Here is a 22,479-nt window from a genome sequence, read left to right on the forward strand (position 1 = left end):
TGGAAAGCGGAGGAGAATCCCACAGTGAATGAAGTGACTAAAATACTCCGGCAGTACGAAGGAACTCTCTCCTCTTCCCTACAGGCCTGTGTCTCAGCTGTGGAGAAACTCTCTGAAGAGGTCCACCAACTTAAAGAGAATTTATCTTCCCCTCCACCTGAACGAACCAGTGTCCACCAGCTAAAAGAGAATGCTTTGGAGAAACTTTCTGAAAAGATCCACCAACTTGAAGAAAGATTATCTTCCCCTTCACCTGAACGAACCAGTGTCCACCAGCTAAAAGAGAATACTTTGGAGAAACTTTCTGAAAAGATCCACCAACCTGAAGAGAGATTATTTTCCTCCCCACCTGTACAAACCAGTGTCTCAGCTATTAGGGGTAAACGTTCATCTATGCAAGGAAGACAATATGGTGGGCACACACACCGCGCCACCCTGTGGTTTTACCTACGTGACCATGGAGAGGACATGAGAAAATGGGATGGAAAATCTACTGCGACCCTAGAGGCACGGGTACGTGAATTGCAAAGGAAAACAATTGGGAAAAAGGAGTTCTCTGAAAAGTTTGCTGCTCCAACTTCCAGCAGGCAGTCCTGAAACACACAGAAACAAAGATTCTGACCAGGACTAGAGGGGCCCTGCCTCCAGCCAGGGGGAGGAAAGGGACAATCGAGTTTATTGGACTGTGTGGATTCGATGGCCTGGCACGTCAGACGCACAGAAGTATAAGGCTTTGGTAGACACCGGTGCACAATGTACTCTAATGCCATCAAGCTATAAAGGGCCAGAGCCCATCTGTATTTATGGTGTGACGGGGGGATCCCAGCAGTTAACTGTATTGGAGGCTGAAGTGAGTCTAACCGGTAATGAGTGGCAAAAGCACCGTATTGTGACTGGCCCAGATGCTCCGTGCATCCTTGGCATAGACTATCTTAGAAGAGGATATTTCAAGGACCCAAAAGGGTTCCGCTGGGCTTTTGGCATAGCTGCTTTGGAGACAGAGGACATTAAACCGTTGTCTACCTTGCCTGGTCTCTCAGAGGACCCTTCTGTTGTGGGGTTGCTGAGGGTTGAAGAACAGCAAGTGCCGATCGCTACCACAACTGTGCACCGGCGGCAATATCGCACCAACCGAGACTCCCTGAGTCCCATCCATAAGCTAATTCGTCAACTGGAGAGCCAAGGAGTGATCAGCAAGACTCATTCACCTTTTAATAGTCCTATATGGCCAGTGCGAAAGTCTAATGGTGAGTGGAGACTAACAGTGGACTATCGTGGCCTGAACGAAGTCACGCCACCACTGAGTGCTGCAGTGCCGGACATGCTAGAACTCCAGTATGAACTGGAATCAAAGGCAGCCAAGTGGTATGCCACAATTGATATCGCTAATGCATTTTTCTCCTTCCCTCTAGCAGCACAGTGCAGGCCACAGTTTGCTTTCACTTGGAGGGGAGTCCAATATACTTGGAATCGGCTGCCCCAGGGGTGGAAACACAGCCCTACCATTTGCCATGGACTGATCCAGTCTGCGCTGGAGCAGGGGGAAGCTCCTGAACACCTGCAGTACATCGATGACATCATTGTGTGGGGTGACACTGCAGAAGAAGTTTTCGAGAAAGGGAAGAAAATAGTCCAAATCCTTCTGAAGGCCGGTTTTGCCATAAAACAGAATAAAGTTAAAGGACCTGCACGAGAGATCCAGTTTTTAGGAATAAAATGGCAAGATGGACGTCGTCAAATCCCAATGGATGTGATCAACAAAATAACAGCTATGTCTCCACCAACTAACAAAAAAGAAACACAAACTTTCCTAGGTGTCGTGGGGTTTTGGAGAATGCATATTCCAAATTACAGTCTGATTGTAAACCCGCTCTACCAAGTAACCCGTAAGAAGAATGCTTTTGAATGGGGCCCTGAGCAACGACAAGCCTTTGAACAAATTAAGCAGGAAATAGTTCATGCAGTAGCCCTCGGGCCAGTCCGAACAGGACCAGATGTAAAGAATGTGCTCTACACCGCAGCCGGGGAGAATGGTCCCACCTGGAGCCTCTGGCAGAAAGAACCTGGGGAAACTCGAGTTCGACCCCTGGGGTTTTGGAGTCGGGGATACAGAGGATCTGAAGCCCGCTATACTCCAACTGAAAAGGAGATATTGGCAGCATATGAAGGAGTTCGATCTGCTTCGGAAGTGGTCGGTACTGAAGCGCAGCTCCTCCTGGCACCCCGACTGCCGGTACTAGGCTGGATGTTCAAAGGACGGGTCCCCTCTACACATCATGCAACTGATGCTACATGGAGCAAGTGGGTTGCACTGATTACTCAGCGGGCTCGAATAGGAAACCCCAGTCGCCCAGGAATCTTGGAGGTGATTATGGACTGGCCAGAAGGCAAATACTTTGGGATATCATCAGAGGGGGAGGTGGTTCGTGCTGAAGAAGCCCCACTGTACAACAAGCTACCGGAAAATGAGAAGAAATATGCCTTGTTCACTGACGGGTCCTGTCGTATTGTGGGAAAGCATCGGAGATGGAAAGCTGCTGTATGGAGTCCTACACGACAAGTTGCAGAAGCTGCTGAGGGAGAAGGTGAATCGAGTCAGTTTGCAGAAGTGAAAGCCATTCAGCTGGCTTTAGATATTGCAGAACGAGAAAAGTGGCCAGTTCTCTATCTCTATACTGATTCATGGATGGTAGCAAATGCCCTGTGGGGGTGGTTACAGCAATGGAAGCAGAACAACTGGCAGCGCAGGGGCAAGCCCATTTGGGCTGCGGCATTGTGGCAAGATATTGCTGCCCGGGTAGAGAACCTGGTTGTAAAGGTACGCCATGTAGATGCTCATGTGCCCAAGAATCGGGCTACTGAAGAACATCAAAACAACCAGCAGGTGGATCAGGCTGCTAAGATTGCAGTGGCTCAGGTGGACCTGGACTGGCAACATAAAGGTGAATTATTTATAGCCCGATGGGCCCATGACACCTCAGGCCATCAAGGTAGAGATGCAACATACAGATGGGCTCGTGATCGAGGGGTGGACCTGACCATGGACACTATAGCACAGGTTATTCATGACTGTGAAACATGCGCTGCAATCAAGCAAGCCAAACGGTCAAAACCTCTTTGGTATGGAGGACGATGGCTGAAATATAAATATGGAGAGGCCTGGCAGATTGATTACATCACACTCTCTCAAACCCGCAACGGCAAGCGCCACGTACTTACAATGGTGGAAGCAACCACCGGATGGCTGGAAACATATCCTGTGCCCCATGCCACCGCCAGGAACACTATCCTGGGCCTTGAAAAGCAAGTCCTATGGCGACATGGCACCCCAGAGAGAATTGAGTCAGACAACGGGACTCATTTCCGAAACAACCTTATAGACACTTGGGCCAAAGAACATGGTATTGAGTGGGCTTATCACATCCCCTATCATGCACCAGCCTCTGGAAAAGTTGAATGATACAATGGACTGTTGAAGACTACACTGAAAGCAATGGGTGCTGGGACATTCAAAAATTGGGATACACATTTGGCAAAGGCCACCTGGTTAGTCAATACCAGGGGATCTGCCAACCGAGCTGGACCTGCCCAATCAAACCTGTTACGCACTGTAGAAGGGGATAAAGTTCCTGTAGTGCACGTGAGAAACATGCTGGGTAAAACAGTCTGGGCTACTCCTGCCTCAGGAAAAGGCAAACCTATTCGTGGAATTGCTTTTGCTCAGGGACCTGGATGCACTTGGTGGGTAATGCAAAAGAATGGGGAGGTCAGGTGTGTACCTCAAGGGGATTTGATACTGGGTGAGAATAGCCCATGAGTTGAATTGTAGTATGTTAATTATTATATAATACTGTATGTCATCACTACCATGATTGCTATATATCATAGATGAAAATGGTAATTAATTAGAATGTATTGGAAAGAGTGTAACCTGAGCATGACATAAATGGTATGGAATAAGGGGTGGATATCTGTCCTGGTTCCAGTTAGGACAGAGCTAATTTTCCCTCATAGTAGCTGGTAGGGTGCTATGTTTTGGATTAGGATGAGAAGAGCGCTGATAACATGCTGATGTTTTAATTGTTGCAGAGCAGTGTTTACACCAGGCCAAGGACTTTTCGGCTTCTCGCTCTGTCCTGCCAGCGAGCAGGCTGGGGGTGCAGCAGGAGCTGGGAGGGGACAGACCCAGGACAGCTGACCCAAACTGGCCAAAGGGGTATTCCATACCATCTGACGTCATGCTAAACAATATATAGGGGTGGCTGGCCAGGGTGGGGGGCCGGCTGCTCGGGGATAGGCTGGGCATCGGTCAGCGGGTGGTGAGCAATTGCGTTGTGCATCACTTGTTTTCTTACACATTATTATTATTAATACTATTATCATTATCACTATTATTATTATTATTGTTATTAGTATATTCCTGTCTTAATAAACTGTCTTTATCTCAACTCACCGGCTTCACTTTCCCGTTTCTCTCCCCCATCCCAGAGAGGGAGGGGGGAGGGTGAGCGAACGGCTGTGTGGTGTTTAGCTGCCAGCCGGGTTAAACCACAACAATCTCTATACCATTTTTTCACCTTGTCTACAGGGGCAACTTGCACTGCTACAGCTCATTTCTCTGACCCAGCCACAGGGCCTGCCACAGGGGTTGGAATACCCTCTGCAGGGGCAACTTGCACTGCTACAGCTTGTTTCTCTGACCCTGCCACAGGGCCTGCCACAGGGGTTGGAATACATGCTGGGCCCATCTCAGGGGTTGGAGTGGCTGCAGGAGCTGGAGCGGCTGCAGGAGCTGGAGCAGCTGCAGTAGCTGGAGTGGCTGCAGGAGCTGGAGCAGCTGCAGTAGCTGGAGTGGCTGCAGGAGCTGGAGCAGCTGCAGGAATTGGAGCGGCTGCAGGGTCCATCGTAGCCGTTGGAGTTACTGTTGGGCCTGTCACTAGGTTGATAGTAGCATCGATTGCAGCTCGATAGGCATAGGCCAGACCCAAGCATGCTACAGTAATTTGTGTCTCTTTGGAACTGCCAGAGTCATGACACCCTTTTTCCAAGCATTCTACCAGTTTTTTAGGATTTTGCAGTTGTTCAGAGGTGAATTTCCAAAACATTGGAGGTGCCTACTGCTCTAGAAAACTTGCCCATATCCTCCCACACTCCCTGCCACTCACAACTACCCCAACTCAGGGCAGATCTCTGGATGAGTTTCCTAAGTAGTTGTTTAACCTTAAACAAAACCTGAAGTGCATTCAGGAGACCTAACACCATGCTTGTCTGAGTATCCCAAGGATATTCAACATCTCGGAGAACCACCGTAACTAGCTCGGGGGATAAGAGGGTGGTGAAGGAGAAAGGGAGAGTGAACAAGTAGGAAAAAATATCTTCCCCTGCCCCCTCTACAGGTTGGCTCCCTGATGAAAAAGGCAATAGGTGTAATTGCTAATAGTTTCCGAGATATGGTTTCCAAAGTATAGACTCGACGACAGTGCTGAGTACAAATACCAAGTTAGAGTCATGACCAGAAATTTCATCATTTCATAAGCCATTGTTACACCACACAGTACCTTAATGATCTTAAACCAGGGCCAGGAAAGGATAAACAGCATGACAGGGAGCACATACAGTGAGTAACATGCTATAAAACTCAATTTGGAAAACAGGCACAGCAGACTTGAGATTAAAGCAATCAATGTTGTGACTAGCAACTATTAAGCAGGTACAATACTTATACCAGTTTCAGTTTAACACACTCTGGTCAGATCTGTTGTTATCTCAACCCTTCGAACCCCACATTGGGTGCCAAAGGGCTGTTGTGGTTTAACCCGGCCGGCAGCTAAGCACCACACAGCCGTTTGCTCACCCTTCCCCCTCCCTCTCTGGGATGGGGGATAGAAACGGGAAAGTGAAGCCGGTGAGTTGAGATAAAGACAGTTTATTAAGACAGGAAAATAATAATAATGATAATAGTACTAATAATAATAATGTGTAAGAAAACAAGTGATGCACAATGCAATTGCTCACCACCCGCTGACCGATGCCCAGCCTATCCCTGAGCAACCGGCACCCCCACCCCAGCTAGCTCTCCTATATATTTTTTAGTATGATGTCAGATGGTATGGAATACCCCTTTGGCCAGTTTGGGTCAGCTGTCCTGGGTCTGTCCCCTCCCAGCTCCTGCTGCACCCCTAGCCTGCTCGCTGGCAGGACAGAGCGAGAAGCTGAAAAGTCCTTGGCTTGGTGTAAGCACTGTTCTGCAACAATTAAAACATCAGCTTGTTATCAGCACTCTTCTCATCCTAAACCAAAACATAGCACCCTACCAGCTACTAGGAGGAAAATTAACTCTGTCCTAACTGAAACCAGGACAGTTTCTCATGGATTTTTTTTCTTGTCTATACCTTCTGAGCAAGACTAGTTCTATAGGTAAATTAGATTACCTGATGAAAGTAAATAAAATAATTAGCAGGCAGGCTGCTAAGACTAATATTTAACTCAAAATATTATCAAATATGTGCTAAAATAATAGTAAAGAATATTAATAATAAAAGATTCTCTGAACTGTTATTGTATATGCTAGGAGAAGGGATAAATGATGAGACCTTTACTGAGGCTTTAAAAAACATATGAAAATTTTTTGTTTATAACATCCTTCATTTCCTGGTTCTTCATGCTGTAGATGAGGGGGTTCACTGCTGGAGGCACCATGGACTACAGAACTGCCACCACCAAGTCCAGGGATGGGAATGAGTTTGAAGGGCGCTTCAGATATGCAAACATGATAGTGCTGACAAATGGGGAGCCCATGGCCATGTGTCGTAGGCACATGGAAAAGGCTTTGTACAAACCCTGCTCAGAGGGCATCCTCAGCACAGTCCTGAACATATGCACATAAGAAACAAGAATGAAAACAAGACAACCAAATAATAAAGAAACACTAAACACAAGTGCCCCAATTTCCCTGAGGTAGGCATCTGAGCAGGAGAGCTTGAGGATCTGGGGGATTTCACAGAAGAACTGGTCCACAGTATTGCCTTGGCAGAGGGGCAGGGAAAAAGTAATGGCCATGTGCAGGACAGCAGTGAGAAAGCCACTGGCCCAGGCAGCTGCTGCCATCTTGGCACAAGCTCTGCTGCCCAGGAGGCTCCTGTAGTGCAGGGGTTTGCAGATGGCAATGTAGCGGTCGTAGGCCATGACGGTGAGAAGACAATACTCTGCTCCAACCAAGAAGAGTGAAAAGAGAATTTGTACAGCACATCCTTCATAGGAGATTTGCCTGGTGTCCTACAGAGAATTGGCCATGGCTTTTGGGCAGAGTGGTGGAGATGGATCCCAGGTCGAGGAGTGCAAGGTTGAGGAGGAAGAAGTACATGGGGGTGTGGAGGCGGTGGTCGCAGGCTACGGCGGTGAGGATGAGGCCGTTGCCCAGGAGGGCAGCCAGGTAGATGCCCAGGAAGAGCCCGAAGTGCAGGAGCTGCAGCTCGCGCGTGTCTGGTCCCATGCCAATTCTTCCACTGTGGGTTCCTCTTGGTCTTTCTTGGTCATTATTGCCAATGGGCTGGCATATGGTGCACTCTGTTCAAACTTCTGACACATAGGTCATGTGCACTTGACTTCATCTGGATCTTTGGACAGCTGTTCATTGTCTAGGTTTCTACAAATCACCTTCAGCACGGCTAATTCCTTCTGGTACCAGATAACCCTCTCCATGGTGGTCCACTTGCCTGGTTGACATACAAGATATTTCTTGAAGGGATAGCTTTCCTTGACACCTAACAGGATTAAGTTCCTTGTGCTTTTTTTCCAATGGCTTTGCCAATTACTCCTTTTGTAGAGGGTGATCCTGGCTGCTTGGCTTCCCTCTCCTCTAATTCCAGGCTATTGGCACTGTTGTCCCAACAATGGAGCAGCCAGCTGACAACATACTCACCAAGATGATGGCTGAAATAATTTCCCATATCTCATAGCTTACACTGGGAAAGGGATCACTTGGTTTCTGATGTTTATATGATCTTTTTTGTCCGTCTGCTTCCATGATGGCCCAACTTTGGAGAAACCTGCCTCATCTTCTTCCTAACTTTCATGTCCGGGTAGGAGTTTCTTTCATTTCTAAAGAAAAACTGACTTTCAGACCCATTGTTTTCCCTTGCATGTAGAGGCAACCGATACTGACACAGGTTTTTTCTCTGGCCCAGCCATGGGGCCCATGATAGGGGCTGGTTTGGCTGCAGGGCCCAACACAGGAACTGTTCTGGCTGCAGGGCCTTTCAGAGGAGTTGGAGTAGCTACAGGGCCTATCTCAGGTTTTGGAGTGGCTATAGTTTCTGTCACAGGGGTCATTTAACTTTGGGCCCATCTCAGGAGCTGGAGCACCTGCAGGGCCTGTTGCAGGGTTTGGAGTGGCTGCTGGGACCTTCACAAGGGTTGTAATGGCTCCTGGGCCTGTCAGAGGGGCTGGTGTGTGCCTGCAGGAAAAGTCATAGGGATGGGGGAGGAGTTCATTGTGGCTTGTTAAGCATAGTTCAAGGCCCAGCACATTGCAGTGATTTGTGTCTCTTTGGAATTGCCAGGGTGACCACACACCTTTTTCAAGCATTTCACAGTGGTTTTTTTTTAAGGATTCTGCACTTGCTCAGAGGTGAAGTTCCAAAGCGCTGGAGGTGCCCACTGCTCTAGGTGCCTGCCCATATCCTCCCACACTCCCTGCCACTCCTAACTCTCCTGCCTTGGGGCAGATCTCTGGATGGCATGCTGAAGTAGCTGTTTAAATTTAAACAAAAGCTGAAACACATTCAGGAGATGTAACAATAGGAACATGCTGGTTTGAGCATCCCAAGGATATTCAAAGCTTTGAAGAGCTACTGTAATTAGCCTGGAGGAGAAGGGGGAGGTGAAGCAGAAAGGGAGAGTGAAGAAGTAAGGAAAAGTGTCCTCTCCTTGTCTCCCCCATGGCTTGGTTTCTTGAGGAGAAAATGTCAAGAGTGTAATTCTTAATAGTTTCTGAGTGATGGTTCCCAAAGTATGGAAGTAAAGGCAATGCTGAGTACAAGTACCAGATTAGTTTCGTGACAAGGATTTTTATCATATCATAAGCCAGTCTTACACAATACTTCAAAAGAATAAACTTAGCCAGCCATCAGAAAAGATAAACAGCATGACAGGGAAGACATACTGTAAGTAACGTGTTATACAACACAATTCTGAAATGAAGCAGAACAGACCTGAGATTTTTTTTAAAAAAAAAATCAACTTTGTGGTCAGCAACTATTAAAATCATCTCATTCTTGTAATAGCTTTCATTTTTTTCTGTTTGTTTTTTAACATGCTGTGGTCAGATCTGTCATTGGCTCAAACTTTGTGGTCCGTGTTGGGCACCAAAAAGAGTGTGGTTTAACCCGGCAAGCAGATCAGCACCACACAGACATTCACTCACACACACACCCTGCTACACCCCCAGCGGATGCAGGAGAGAATGAGGGGGAAAAAAAAGAAAAAGAAAAAAAATATCATGTGTTGAGATAAGACAATTTAATAGGACAGAAAGTGAAGACAAATAATACGAACAATGATGATGATGATCATGATGATGATTGCCCGTCCCGAAGCAGTGGTACCCCCTACCCTGGCCAGCCACCCATATTGATTGTTCAGCATGATGTCATGCGGTATGGAACATCCCTTTGGCCACTTGGGGTCAGCTGTCCTGGTTCTGTCCCCCCAGCTTCTCAGGCACCCCCAGCCCTCCACTGCTGGGCAGCAACTAAACCATCAGTGTGTAATCATCATTCTTGTCATGCTAAATCCAAAACACAGCATCATACCAGCTACTAGGAGGAAAATTAACTCGATCCTAGCCAACACCAGGACAACCATAGACTAAGGGCATGATATCTCTGTGTGTATGACCAAAGAGAAAAGGTGGTGGTGATTAATTGGAAAGTATTGGAGCTGAGCATGATGCAGATGGTACGGAATATGGAGTGGATATTGTCTATGTTTTGGCTGGGATAGACTTAATTTTCTTCCTACTAGCTGGTATGGGGCAGTGTTCTGTATACAGAATGCAGTTCCAGACAAAACAACAGCATGCATTAGAAGGAAGAACAGAAAAAATGGCATCTGGCAGCCTTCCATCCCCTACCGTTCTCGGAGTCTGTGCTGTAATTCCATTCAACTACTTACTCCTGTATTGTCCAAACTGTCCTACAAACTCCTGCTACAGTTACCTTGTGAGAGACAGCATAATCAGGGTCAGCCATCTGCCTGCAGATGTTAACACCTGACACAGTGGAGCATCAGTCCAAGGAAACCTTGAGAAACCGTAGGATTTTGCCTACAGATGCCTGTTGACATTTGCAAGGAGAAGAGCCCTGGTCCTGCACTGGAGGAAGAAAAACCGCATACATCAGGGCAGACCGGGTCCCTGCTGAGTGAGCAGTGCCCAGGAGGAGGAGTGCCTGGGCACCATGAGGGATGCCATATGAGCTGTGGTGCTGCTCACCAGCTTCCTACACAGCTGCCTTACGAGGGGAATGGCCACCAAGAAAATCTGAGTTATCAGACTCAACTCAGATCCAGTGTGGTACCACATGGTCAAGGGTTTACAGCCCGCAGGAAAAAAGTTGCAGGCCTGGGAGTCCCTTGGACAGTCTGGTATAGAGAGGAGCAAGGACTTTGGCAAGGCTGAAAGTCCCAACAAGAGCGTGATCTTTGTGTCCATGGCTCTGGCTGTTGTCTCTTCCACTGACACCCATGAGGAGACAGCTTATTATTAAAGCACAAGGGCCTCATTGCCTCCTTACCCCTCCCTACCCATGAACCAGGCAGGGGTCATACCATTCTCCTGCACTTGGCAATGCACATCCCCATCTCCTACTGCCCCAGGAAGAGCCCTGAGCAGTGTGTGAAGGGAAAGGATATCCCTTCCTAGGGACCAACGGTCAAGGCCTGGCCCTTGTGCTTGGTGAAACACATCCAGTTTTCCTACACATCAGTGACACCTTCACACTGCCTTTGTCTACTTGTCCTCACTGACTCCAATGTTCTGCTCTAACGAGCTCCAAGGGAGGCTGTGTCAGTGCTGGCCCTCAGGGGGACACTGCAGGAGACTTGCCTCTGACTCAGACTTCTTGAGAGATTTCTTCAATTGTCTCTCAGTGACTGAGGTTCATGGGCTCATCACCAAAGCCCCCTGAGGGGGGATTCCAATGCCTTGGGCTGGGCCTCTGCTGCTGAGCTGGGCCAGGCTCCTGGGACAGAGAGAGCTCCTGGCAAGAGGGTCCTGGTGCAGAGAGACAGCTCTGCCCAGGAGCAGCTCCTCTGCAAAGCACAGCAGGGCTGGGGGCTCTGACTGCAGGCACCCAAGCAGAAGGGGATTCCAGGCCGCCTGGAGGGTGTGGGCAGAGGAGAGCTCAGTGCAGAAGAAATCTTCACAGCTCTGCACACGGTAAGTCTCTGGCTTCAGGACAGTGCAGGGGAGGTTCCTGGAAGGGGCTCCAGGACTCAGGACATCTCTGCGTGGCCAGGAGCTGCCAGGATGTCTCTCGTGGCTTGTGCAGTGTGGAGGAGAAGGTGCTGCAGGGGGACCTGCTGCCTGGGGAGCTGCCCAGGGGCTGTGGGGAGAATCTGCGGGTAGAAGGAGCACCCCCCCCTCTTCCTCCCCCCCCCCCCCCCCCCACCCTAGCAGGGCAGGGCAGGGTCCTGCTGCTTCCCAGAGGCTGCTTGCTGCCTGGGGCAGGCTGCTCACAGCCCCACAGCACAACCAGGGCATTGCCTAGGGGTCTTGGGCAGAGGAAGGGCAGGGCAGGGGTTGCCTGCAAAAAGAAGATACTTTCTGCAGTCTCTGCTTACATTTTCCTCCTCAGATTCTGGGGTAGGCTCTGTGTTAATGGGGTGGTTGGATTAGCACAGGTGACTGAGCATCCTGTTGCATTGAACCAAGACATGAACAAGTTAGTGACAGACTTCAGAATATCCTTTCCCTTCTCTCTAATTACAGACTTCACCTTTTTTGTTGTTGTTGTTGTTGTTGTTGCAGGTTTGTTAGGACCTGCAGACAGGGGGATGTGATTTTTGAGCATAACCTCTGAGTGCAGCCATCCCCCAGCTGAGAGTGCTGCAGGTAGCCAGCAGCTGGGCACCAGGGGATGGACAGAGCAGCCCTTCTGGATGTGACCTCTGGCTGAGGTTTGCAACCTTAACAACAACAGTTACTACTGCAGTGGAGCACAGGTGGCCCACTGCTCATGGGCAGAGGCAGCTGCTGTGTACAGACCCTCAGCCAGCACAAAGCAAGGCTCAAGCTAGGGACAGAGACAAAGGTCCCCCTGGAAAGAAAGGCAATGTGAAGACTTTAATGAGGAATGAAATGAGTATGGCCCAGAGAAATGCCCCTTAACAAAATATACATTTTTCTTCTTTTTCAGTCTCCTTGATGAAGGGCAGCAAATGCCCAACAGCAGCCCTATGTGTGATTTCCTCCTGCTGGCATTCGCAGACACGCGCGAGCTGCAGCTCCTGCACTTCGGGCTCTTCCTGGGCATCTACCTGGATGCCCTCCTGGGCAACGGCCTCATCCTCACCGCCATATCCTGTGACCACCGCCTCCACACCCCCATGTACTTCTTCCTCCTCAACCTCGCCCTCCTCGACCTGGGATCCATCTCCACCACTCTCCCCAAAGCCATGGCCAATTCTCTGTAGGACACCAGGGCAATCTCCTATGAAGGATGTGCTGTACAAATTCTCTTTTCACTCTTCTTGGTTGGAGCAGAGTATTGTCTTCTCACCGTCATGGCCTACGACCGCTACATTGCCATCTGCAAACCCCTGCACTACGGGAGCCTCCTGGGCAGCAGAGCTTGTGCCAAGATGGCAGCAGCTGCCTGGGCCAGTGACTTTCTCAATGCTGTCCTGCACACTGCCAATACATTTTCAGTGCCCCTCTGCCAAGGCAATTCTGTGGACCAGTTCTTCTGTGAAATCCCCCACATCCTCAAGCTCTCCTGCTCAGATGCCTACCTCAGGGAAATTGGGGCACTTGTGCTTAGTATTTCTTTAGCATTTGGTTGTTTTGTTTTTATTGTGGTGTCCTATGTGCAGATCTTCAGGGCTGTGCTGAGGATGCCCCCTGAGCAGGGACGTCACAAAGTCTTTTCCACGTGCCTCCCTCATCTGGCCGTGGTCTTCCTGATGGTCAGCACTGTCTTATTTGCCTACCTGAAGACCCCCTCCATCACTTCCACGTCCTTGGACCTGGTGGTAGCTGTTCTTTATTCAGTGGTACCTCCAGCAGTGAACCCCCTGTTATACAGCATGAGGAACAAGGAGCTGAAGTATGGAGTGAAGAAATTGTTTTTATGCCTGCTTCTTAAGCATCAATAACGTGTTCATAATATGTATTCTTAATTATGGGCAATTATTGTGATTTGAATCATACAATTTTAACCATTATTTCAATGACTTTACTCTTAGCATTCTGCCTGTTAATTCATTTATTTATTTTAACCAAATCATCTAGTCTACATATAGAAATAGGCTTCCAGTGTAAATAAAGACAATAAAGAATCAGCAGAAATTGATTTGTCTTAGCTGCCATCTCCTCTCACCTCCTCCGGAGCTGGGGGAGCAGCCCCAGCACGCAGGAGGGGCTCAGGGCCAAGAGCCCAGCTGCTACATGGAGGAGCAGCCCCGGTGGTCCTTAGGGCTACTCCTCACTGCCTGCTGGGCTCTGCCTCTCTGCTGCCTTCAGGTCAGGGCTGCTGCTTCCCTGGAGGCATGGCCATGGCCAGCAGCAGGATGTGGCCTTTTCACTGCTGCTCTCATTTTGCTTTCACATTATTCTCTTGTGCTCTTGCATTTGGGTAAGCCCTTAGATCTCATGTATGTTGGTGACAGTCCTGTTGTCTCTGTAGTCACATGCCTGTCCTAGCAGGTAGCAGCAGGCCCTGTACAGCCCTGGGTCACAGCTGGCCTCCCTGCTAGCACCACAGTAACAAAAGGGGCATCTCAGGGAAAACCCAGAAGCCTGGGCACCTCTTCCAAAGCTGCTGCTAGGAACAGAGCCAAGGGGTTGCTCCACGCTCTTCTGTTTTCTGGGGTTCTTCATGGAGTGAAGGACACAGGCTGAATGTCCCAGGGTGGTCTGTGAAGGAACAAACGGCTGGACCAAGAGCTCCATTTGTGGTGGCACTTGCCCAAGCAGACAACTGGTCTTGAACTTATCAGCATGGGATTGCACCCCCTGCAGTGGGCTGATGGCCGATGCCAGCCTGGAGAGGAATCTGGAGCTGCCAGGAGAAGTCAGTGGAACCCAGGGAAAACGAGCTCATTGCGTAGTGAAAGAAAGCTTCATAAAATAAGTGACCACCCAAAGAGTTTTTTCGGGGGGAAAAACAGATCTGAGGAGTCCAGGGGCTATGGAGTGCTCTGCAATGCCAGGGGAGGTGGTGAAGAGCCTGCAGGGGAAGGCCCATAAGACTGCAAAGTAATTGAGGAGACTATTTAAAGCCTAGTAGGCCAGATCTGTTGCAGCACTCACCTGTCTTTTGTGCCCTTAGAGACACCCCATAGTCCTGCCCAGTGCTTATTTTGAAAAAATAAATCAATCCCCCGAACTGATGAATATGCAATACTTCATCATCTCTGCAGCCAGCCCTCAAGCAATTTCTACCATCTCTTTGAAAGATGACCCCAATATTTATTGCTGAGCACCATGTTACTGAGTGCCACCTGGATGGCAGGGCTAGGCAGTGGGGATGGCCAGAAGAAAGACTGATGTGAAGGCTATTAAAAACATGAAAATTCAGGGCTTTAGCAGATCCTTAAAGTCCTGCCTGAGACCCAAATGGAAAGTAATATATGTCTGTGGGTGGGGGAGGAGGAGGTGAGTCCCAGGACTGCAGCAGGGCTGAAGGGCCCTGCATGAAGCTGGGCAGTTGGAGAAGTGTCCACATTGCATGTGTGCCTCAGCCTGGGACAAGGGGCCTGCCCAAGGTGTGGGATGGCTGGGCTGTGCTCAGCCATGCCCCAGGAGCTGATCTTGTTCTCTTCCTCCCCACCACTCCCCACACGGGTCAGGCCCTCAGGAAACACCCACGAGCCTGGATATGCTGCAGTGAGGTGCCACTACTGCAGGCGAAGAGGGGTTGGGTGAAGAGACACATGGGACCTGTGGTCAAGAGTGGTGTGTGCAGAGTATGCAGGGACATCTTCAGGGGCAGCGTGAGCCCTGAAGAGAGCAGTGAATGGAGCCCGCAGAGTGTGAGCCTGTCCAAGGCGGACTGACCAGAGCTCAAGTGCTCAATCTGGTGTGAGCAGGCAGAGGAGAGCTCTGAAGCCACAGGGCACACTTGGGCTAAGCCTGGAGCTGGGGCTGGGGCTGGGGCTAGGGCTAGGAGGGCACTTCCCCTAAGTGTCTTATAGGCCAGCTTCAGGTACATGGCTTCTGGATGTGAGCATGATCTTTGCTGTGTGCAAGAGAGACCGTCAACAGGCACGGGGCTGGAACACTGACTGTAAGGTCCCTCCTGCCCTAGCACCTCACAGGACTGGCAAGGAGCTGGCTCCCATGTATCAGAGAGGCTGGGAGTCCAGCAGCAGTACCAAGGGCTTGAAGGATCACAACCAGCTCACTTCTAGCTGGGCAGGTCCTGGGCTGAAAAGGGGGTGTTTTGTAGGTGTGGTATTATGAGGTAAATGGTGCCTCAGAAATTCCTAATCCAGTCCTATGTGAATGTCTGTAAAGTGGAATGTGAGTTGAGCTCTTTCTGAAGTAGATGACAGGTCATCCCTTTGAGATAGGGAGTTAGACAGTATTAAACTAGTGGAACTATTGTGCATTGTGCAAATTAACTAAAGCAAGAAGCCTTAGGTCCCTTACCAAGGTTAGTCTCTTGATAAGAATGTGAGCCTATCTTAAGAAACTGGCTATAACTACTAGTCCTGCGGATGGACAAGAGCCAAGGAGCAACAGAGTCTGCGCAAAGATAAGAGGCCAACTAGTGTTGACACGTAAGAGTCACCTACCTTCATCGCCACGATCCCCGGTGACCACTGCGAGGAGACACTGTAAAAGCGCCTCCAGGATGAGTTTATGGAGACGACTTCTTGGAACTAATTTTAATATGAAGCGGGGACAGGTTATGCATATGTATAGGCGCATTGTGAAACTTCATGCATATATAACTCTTTACTGCATATAACCATGGCGAGTTGCCGCGTTGCGTGCGCACGACTTCAGTGGCACTACCCCCAGTGCTGCCCAGCGCTGAGTAAACATACCTACTTCACAATCTTATGGATTGTGGAGTCCGTTTTCCGCAAGTCATCCGGGTCTTTGTGTCCATGGCTCTGGCTGTTGTCTCTGCCACTGAGGCTTATGAGAAGACAGCTTATCGATAAAGCACCAGGGCCTCGTTGCCTCCTCACCACCACCCATGAACCAGGCAGGGGTCATATCATTCTCCTGCACTTGGCAGGAGGTAGATTGGAGGTCGAGGTAGATTTTTCCATCCCATTTTCTCATGGTCTTTTCATGGTCACACAGTCACAACCACAGTGTGAGAGGTAGTATGCACCCACTATATCAATTTTCTTGAGCAGAGTGATGCTTACACCTGATAGTTGAGGTATTGGTTCATGCAGGTGGGAAGGAAGATGTATTCTCTTGTAGTTCTTGCACCTCACAAGAAAGTTTCTCTCAAGACGAGATGCAGGCCCATAGGGAAGAAGAGAGACTTTGTAATGCCATAGTAGCCTAGCCAATTCATCTGCTGTGGGTTCCTCTTGGTCTTTCCAGGTCATTACTGCCAATGAGTTGGCATATGATGATGGTGTGCTCTGTACAAACTTCTGCCACGTGGATCGTGTGCACTTGACTTCACCTGGATCTTTGGATAGCTGTAAGTTGTCGGTTTATACAAATCACCTCCAGCATTGTTAATTCCCTCACGTACTGGATACCCCTCTGCATGATTGTCCACTTTCCTGGTTGACATACAAGATCTTTGTCCCCTTGACTCCTTACAGAAGTAAGCTCCTTGTGCCCTTTTCCAATGGCTTTGTCAATCACCCCTTCCCTAAAGAGGGATTCCAGCTTCTTGCCTTCCCTCTCCTCTAATTCCAGGTTATTGTGCCCTTTCTCCCCACACTGGAGCAGCCAGATGACAACATACTCACCAAGATGATGGCTGAAATCTTTTCCCATACCTCATAGCTTACCCTGGGAAAGGGTTCACTTGGTTTCTGATGTTTATATGATCTCTTCTTTGTCCTCCTGCTTCCATGATGGCCCTTCTTTGGAGAAACCTGCCTCATCTTTTTCCTACTCCTTTCTTGTGTAGGTAGGAGTTTCTTCTCCTCTGAAGGAGGGGCAGGGCCCAACACAGGAGTTGTTCTGGCTGCAGGGTCTTTCGGATGAGTTGGAGTGGCTGCAGGGCCTATCTCAGGTTTTGGAGTGGCTATAGTTTCTGTCACAGGGGTCATTTAACTTTGGGCCCATCTCAGAAGATGGAGTGCCTGCAGGACCTTTTTCAGGGTTTGGAGTGGCTTTTGGGACCTTGACAATGGTTGTAATGGCTCCTGGGCCTGTCACAGGGGCTGTCATGTGCCTGCAGGAAAAGTCATAGGGGTCTGGGAAGTGTTGACAGTGGCTTGTTAAGCATAGGTCATTGCAGTGATTTGTGTCTCTTTGGAACTGCCAGGGTGACCACACACCTTTTTCAAGCATTTCACAGTGGTTTTTTTTTAGAATTCTGCACTTAGAGGTGAAGTTCCAAAGTGCTAGAGGTGCCCACTGCTCTAGGTGCCTGCCCATATCCTCCCACACTCCCTGCCACTCCTAACTCTCCTGCCTTGGGGCAGATCTCTGGATGGCATGCTGAAGTAGTTGTTTAAATTTAAACAAAACCTCAAACACATTCAGGAAATATCAAAATAGGAATATGCTGGTTTTACCATCCCAAGGATGTTCAAAGCTTTGAAGAGCCACTGTAATTAGCCTGGAGGAGAAAGGAGAGGTGAAGGTGAAAGGGAGAGTGAAGAAGTGGAAGAAAACATCCCCCTCCACCCTGCATAGATTTACTCCTTGAGAATAAAAGGCAGAGAGTGTAAAAGAGTGTAATTCTTAATAGTTTCTAAGAGATGAAGAGATGGTTCCCGAGTTATGGAGGCAGCAATAATTTTATCCTATCATAAGTCAGTGTTATCCAATACAGCAAAACAGTAACCTTAAACCAGCCCCCAGAATTCATAAAAAGCATGACATGGAAGACAGACAGTTAGTAATGTGCTATACAACACAATTCTGAAAACAAGCACAACAGACCCGAGATCAAAAAGTCAACATTGTGATCAGCAACTGTTAAACTGATCTAATGCTTATAACAATTTACTTTTAATTGTGTCAGATTAATTGGGTCAGATCAGTCATCTCAAACTTTGTGCTCCACGCTAGGCACCAAAAAAACTTGTTTTGGTTTGACCCGATAGGCAGTTCAGCACTACAAAGCTATTCATCCAATGGGATGGAGGAGAGAACCAGGAGGAAAAAAAAATGTAAAAGTTCGTGGTTTGAGATAAGGGCAGTTGCACAGGACACAAAAGGAATTATTATTATCATTATTATTATCATCATCATCATCATCATTATTATCATTATTATTATTATCATAGACACAAAGAGACTAAGGAGATGATATTTTTGTGTGCATATCAAAAGACAGGAAAGGTGGTGTTGATTAATTAGAAAGTGTTGGACCTGAGCATGATGTATATGGTATGGAATGAGGGGTGGATATTGTCCTAGTTTTGGCTGCGATAGAGTTAATTTTTCTTCCTAGTAGCTGGTATGGTGCCGTGCTTCTTCTTTCCACAGAACAGTTTGGGTATGAAAGGACCTTAAAGATCACATAATTCCAACTCACATGCCATGGGCAGAGACACCTTCCACTAGACCAGGTTGCTCAAAGCCCCATCCAACCTGGCCTTGAACACCTCCAGGGATGCGGCATTCACAGCTTCTCTGGGCAGCCTGTTCCTCACCACCCTCTGAGTAAAGAACTTCTTTCTAATGTCTAATTTGAATCTGCTCTCTTTCAGTTTAAAATCATTATCCCTAGTCCTTATCACTACACTCTTTGATGAAGAGTCCTTCCCCAGCTTTCCTGTAGTCCCCTTTAGGTACCGGAAGACCACTGTAAGGTCTCCCCAGAGCCTTATCTTGTCCAAGCTGAACAACCCCATCTCTCTAAGCCTGTCTTCATAGGAGGGGTGCTCCAGCCCATTGATCATCCTCGTGGCCCTCCTCTGAACTAATGGACCTGTGTCCTTCTTGTGCTGGGAGCCTGTGAGCTAAACACAGTACTTGAGGTGTGGCCTCACCAGGGCCAAGTACAGAGGGACAATCGCTTCCCTACTCCTGCTGTCCACAGTATTCGTGGGACAAGCCAGGATGCTGTTGGGCTTCTTGGCTACCTGAGCACACTGCTGGCTCATATTCAGCCAACTATCCACCAATATCCCCAGGGCCCTTTCTGCCGGGCAGCTTTCCACATGCTCTTCCCCCAGCCTGTGGCATTATATGGGATTGTTGTGCCCCAAGTACAGGACCCAGCACTTAGCTCTGTTGAACTTCATAGAGTTGGTCTCCGCCCATGGGTGCAGCCTATCCAGATTCTTCTTCAGAGCCCTCCTACCCTTGAACAGATCAGCATTCACCCTGAAATTGGTGTCATCTGCAAAATTTACTGAGGGTGCACTCGATCGCCTCATCCAGATCGTTGCTGAAGATATTGAAGAGAACTGGCCCCAGTCCTTGGCCCTGGGGGACACTACCAGTGACTGGCCTCCAATTGCCTTTGGCTCCATTCACCACTATGCTTTGGACTTGGCCGCCCAGCCAGTTTTTAACCCAGTGAATAGTACATCCATCCAGGCCATGAGCAGCCAGTTTCTCTGACAGAATGCTGTGGGAAATGGTTTCAAAAACCTTACTGAGGTCTAGGTAGACTACAGCCACAGCCTTTCCCTTGTCCACAGAGTTCATCACCTTGTCTTCAAAGGAGATCAGATTTGTCAAGCAGGACCTGGCTTTAATAAACCCATGCTGACTGGGCCTGATCTCCTGGTTGTCTTGGAAGTGTTGTGTGATGGTATTCAATCTGCTCCATGAGCTTCCCCGGCACCGAGGTCAGAATGATGGGCCTGTAGTTCCCCAGATCCCCTTTCCGGCCCTTCTTGTAGATGGCCGTCACATTTGCTAGTCACCAGTAGACTGGGACCTCCCCTGATAGCCAGGACTGCTGATAAATGATGGAAAGCGGCTTGATGAGCACTTCAGTCAGCTCCCTCAGTACACTCAGGTGGAGCCCAAATAGCTGCCTAGACTTGTGTACAGCTAAGCAGAATAGTAGTTCTCTAACTATTTCCTCATGGATTATGAGGGCTTCATTCTGCTCAAGGTCCTTATCTACCAGCTTAGCGGGCTGAGTACAAGGGGAACAACTGGTCTTGCTTTTAAACACTGAGGTAAAGAATGCACTAAGTACCTCAGCCTTTTCCTCACCTCTTCTAATTCTGTTTTCCCACATCCAATACAGGATGAAGATTCTCCTTAATTCTCTTTTTTTTTTTTTTAATGTATTTATAAAAACATTTTTAGTTGTCTTTGCCATATTGAGCTCCACTAGCGCTTTGGCCCTTCTAAATTTGTCCTTGCACAGCCTAACAACATTTAGGACACAGATTCAGACAAAATGACAGCATGAATGAGAAACACAGAAAAGGTGGAACCTGGAAGCCTTCCATGCTCTACCTTTCTGTGAGCCTGTCCTCACAATTCCATTCAACTGGTTACTCCTGTACTGTCCAAACTATCCAGCAACTTCTCATGATGCGATCTTGTGAGCCCAATCAGGGTGAGCCATCTGCCTGAAGATATTAACAGCTGACAGAATGCAGCATCTGTCCAGGAGAACTCTGAGAAACTGCATGAACTTGCCTACAGAAACCTCTTGACATTTTCAAGGAGAATTGCCTAGTCCTGCACCAGTGGAAGAGTAACCCTTCACATCAGGGCAGACTGGGACCCTGCTGAGTGAGCAGTGCCCAGGAGGAGGAGGGCCTGGGCACCACGAGGGATGCCATGTGAGCAGTGGTGCCTGCTCACCAGGAACCAGGCCAGCTTCCTACAGAGCTGCCTTAGGAGGAGCATGGCCACCAGGAAAATCTGAGTATGATAATACTCATCTCAGATCTGGTGTGACACTGTGGGAAAGGAATTTGCAGGTGGCTTCACACTGTTTCACATGTCCCTGAATTAGAGACAATGCGGTAGAACAAGCGGTAGAAACAAAAACTTGAGCAAGGTTGAGATAAAGTAAATCGGCTACAGTGTTAAAGATGAGCTTTGGGCAGTGGCCAATTGCTGGCTGGCTCGAGGCGTGTGTCTGAGGGTCTCTAACCAATTCTATGACAGATTCAGGTGCATGGACAGCGTGTGGGGCTACGGGGAAAGTATATGTAGTACTGAAAAAGGGCAATAATTGTCTCCTGTTCAAGAGCCACCAGGAGTCCATGTCTTTCATCCCTTCATGACACCACTTGCACATGGGTGTCCCAGTGCGTAGCTCCTCATTTTGGTGGGGTTCAGGACAGTGCCCAGAGAGATTCTGCCAAGGTGGGGTTCAGGGCCTAAAGCACCTGCCCTGTGTAGAGAGACCGAGACACCTGGGTTTCTCTCGCCCAGTGGCATGGAGAATCCAAGCAGAGCAAAAGTAGCCTGAGGCTGCCTGAAGGGTGGTTTTGGAGATACTGTAGTTTTCTTCTGTAGGGGAAAACAGCATCAAACAGAAATAATGCCACAAAGTTTACTTCAGGATGTTGAGACTGGACATGAAGAGAAAGAAACTCCCATCTCCTACTGCCCCAGGAAGAGCCCTGAGCAGTGTGTGAAGGGAAAGGATATCCCTTCCAAGGGCCAGGGGGTCAAGGTCTGGCCCTTGTGCTTGGTGAAACACATGCAGTTTTCCTACACATCAGTGTCACCTTCACATTGCCTTTGTCTACTTGTCCCCACTGCCTCCAAAGCTCTGCTCTAACGAGCTCCAAGGGAGGCTGTGTCAGTGCTGGCCCTCAGGGGGACACTGCAGGAGACTTGCCTCTGACTCAGACTTCTTGAGAGATTTCTTCAATTGTCTCTCAGTGACTGAGGTTCGTGGGCTCATCACCAAAGCCCCCAGAGGGGTGTTTACAATGCCTTGGGCTGGGCCTCTGGTGCTGAGCTGGGCCAGGCTCCTGGGACAGAGAGAGCTCCTGGCAAGAGGGCCCTGGTGCAGAGAGACAGCTCTGCCCAGGAGCAGCTCCTCTGCAAAGCACAGCAGGGCTGGGGGCTCTGACTGCAGGCACCCAAGCAGAAGGGGATTCCAGGCCGCCTGGAGGAGAGGAGAGCTCAGTGCAGGAGAAACCTTCACAGCTCTGCACATGGTAAGT

Source organism: Anser anser, assembly GCF_964211835.1.
Source record: "Anser anser genome assembly, contig: HAP1_SCAFFOLD_51, whole genome shotgun sequence".
Lineage (NCBI taxonomy): Eukaryota > Metazoa > Chordata > Aves > Anseriformes > Anatidae > Anser > Anser anser.